The sequence below is a fragment of the Myotis yumanensis genome, unplaced genomic scaffold (genome assembly GCF_028538775.1).
Source record: "Myotis yumanensis isolate MYYU_CA2020_CCGP unplaced genomic scaffold, mMyoYum1.0.hap1 SCAF_1, whole genome shotgun sequence".
Taxonomy (NCBI): Eukaryota; Metazoa; Chordata; class Mammalia; order Chiroptera; family Vespertilionidae; genus Myotis; species Myotis yumanensis.
The window spans coordinates 38,524,651-38,527,639 of NW_027223752.1; the positions used below are offsets into that span (position 1 = coordinate 38,524,651).

The window sequence follows — 2,989 nt, forward strand, 5'->3', positions numbered from 1 at the left end:
GCAAGTTATACCACCAAAGGATTTACTACAAAATGAGGAGGGTAGTTTGCAGGGAGCAGGGTAGAAAGGAGTAGGTTCAAAAGAGATCTACATAGGTGTTGAAAGTGACAATATTGACAACTTTTTGATGTATAGGCGACGAAAAGAGAGGGCAGAACATGACTGGCCAGGTTTCTGGCTTGGGCTCTTCATGGATGGGGAGCTATTTCACATGGGGAACAACTGAGAGAGAGCAAGTATGGGGTAAGTGAGGGGATACTAGGTGTTGGGTGTAATTTTTAAAGGCATGGATTTAGAGTGCATGTGGAATATCTAATTGGTGATCACCAATGAGTGATTGCAAGTTCAAATTTGAAATGGGAGAGTGGCTTCCGGCAAATTCCCCACCCCCTCTTTTTTTTTTTTTTTTTTTTATAAAAAGGTGGAAAATCAGCTCACAAAGGCCAATTACTTCTTTAATAGATCAGTTTTTGACATAATAACTCACATCATTTTTAAATACTATCACAGAAAGCATGGTGGAGAAAAGAAATTTTGCTTCATAATTAGAAACACACTAAAACTTTCCAAGAACAAAAACAAACCAAAGAAAAAAGCCATTTTGAAAATAAATACAGTCGATGCCAAAGTAGTATAAAATGAAGCCAGAAGTCTTCAAAAAGAAAACACTTTTCTTGCCAATATTTTTTTATTTTTTAATGTTTTCTGAAATTGGAGACTTTCAAATTCAGGGGTTGCTGAGCTGTTCTGATTTGGCTCCTTTGGTATCTGTTTTTTCACCACTATTATCCTTGGATTTATCTTCTTCCTTAACATCAGCTTTTTTGTCTTCTGTTTCCTTCTTGTCTTCCTCAATTCTAGCTCTCTTTGCTCCTTTCTTATGATCAGCCACATTTCTACGACCTCCTTCTCCTTCATCCTCTGAATCTGAGAATTCTTCATCACAAGCTATCCGTTTGTCTGATGCTCGAATAGAAATTCTCTTGTCTGGGTCTTCTCCATCTTTATCTCCACTGTCTTCATGAACAGTATCTTCTGGAATAGCTTGCATTTGGACACCAGGTGCATGAGGCAACATGCGTAAATTTTCAAATAAACGCTGTTTTATCTTTTCCACATATTCTGGAGTGTTCTGGTTTGTTATATTTGAAGGACTAATATGCAGTTTGAAGTCTGGTCCAAACTTCTCAAAGTAATCATTAGATGACAATTCATTAGGAATCTCACAATCAAGGGCAACTGCAGTCTCGTATGTCCAACAGCGAGCAACGTTACGAATTGTGTATCCACCTCCCCCAAGCATCAGTAATGGTAAATTGAAAGTTTTTACAACTTCTACACATTTAGCATGACCTTTGACTGTCAGATTGAAGCAACCAAGTCTATCACCAGATAGTGAGTCTGCACCACACTGTAGCACCACAGCCCTAGGTTGATACATCTCCATCACTTTTGAGATGATAGGCTTAAATATTTGCCCATAAGATTCATTATCTATACCATATCTCATTGGGAAATTGACAGCATAGTATTTGCCTTTTCCTGCACCAATATCCCTCAAGTCTCCTGTTCCAGGAAAGTATTCCCCGTATTTATGGAATGATACAGTCATTACACGATCTGTTGTATAAAAAGCTTCTTCAACACCATCACCGTGATGGATATCAATATCAATATATAAGACTCTCTGGTGATACTTTAGTAATTCAAGGATGGCAAGCACAATATCATTAACATAACAGAATCCTGATGCTTCTGATTTCTTAGCATGATGTAATCCTCCAGCCCAATTAACAGCCATATCAGTTTGTTGTCGGTTTAACTTCACAGCTCCAGCAACTGAGCCACCAGTTGAGAGCTGACAAAACTCAAAGAGTCCATCAAACACTGGACAATCTTCTCCAACATTAAATCTCTGCATCTGCTTACTGTACTCAGACATGTTATCTGGTCTTATTGAACGTAGAAATTTGATGTATTCATCACTGTGGTATTTTGTCATTTCTTCAGCAGTGGCTTTATAGGGCCTATATATTTCCATTTTTCTATATAAGCCATAATTTAGCACCAAGCTATGGGTCATGCGGATTCTATGAGGTTTCATAGGATGGCCTTTTCCATAGTAATAGTTTCCAATATCACCATCGCAGTAGTAGCAGACTTTCTTTTTGCTGCCTCCCTGACTGTACTCCATGGGCTCCCCAGCCACCACCGCCTCCTGGCTCCTCCTGCTGCTGCCGTGCTGCCCCAGCTCGGCTCTGAGGGGAGAGAAAAAGGCTATGGCTTAAGTGGGAGTGGCCGTCTCGTGGGGGAGGACGCTCGAGGGAGGAGAGGGTGGTGGAAGGGCTCCGTATGGCTGGGTGGAGGGGCCTAGAGCACGGAGCCGGGGAGGCCACGGCGCCAACTCAAGATACTGGGGAGGGGGGCTTGCGTACGCCAGATGCTGAGGTCCAGTTCCAGCAGGTCCAGGGGTTCCCCAAGGTGTGGATGGAGTCGGCGAAGAAGGAAGGACACAGAGGCAGCGTTCAGTCGATCAGCAGAGCGAGGTTCTCCCTCCAGGATCTCCAGCCAAGTTCTGTGTTTTATTGTCTTGTTACATCTGTATTTATACCAGTTGATTTTAATCCTGTCAATTTCTATTCCAAAGGTTAGGGCGTTTCTTATCTCCATTCCAAGGAGTAAAGATTATGTAGCTTAAGTGTGATTGTTCCTAGTTAAAGTGATTAACTGCCCGCCTGGCATTTAGTTAAGGGGTTTTATTCCCTCCTTAACTTCAGGGAAAAATCCCTACCTGGGGAAACAACCTTTCTCGGAGAGGTGACCTTGATTAAAACACATAGCACCAAGAAGGTGAGCAAACATATTAAGAACAGTATGCCATATACACCAAGTCCCTTGAAACATATGCTGTGCAGATGTTTCTTCCCTGCAGCAACTGTGTCAAGCAGCAAGGATGGACTGGCTTCCAGCAGGAGAGAAGTGCTGGGGA

At 42.1% G+C, this 2,989-nt stretch overlaps 1 pseudogene; it reads right to left on the reverse strand.

Annotated features, from left to right (window-relative positions):
* Window positions 1-562: 562 nt before the first annotated feature.
* LOC139002461 (histone deacetylase 2 pseudogene) lies at window positions 563-2,194 on the reverse strand (annotated as a pseudogene).
* Between the last annotated feature and the right edge of the window lie 795 nt (window positions 2,195-2,989).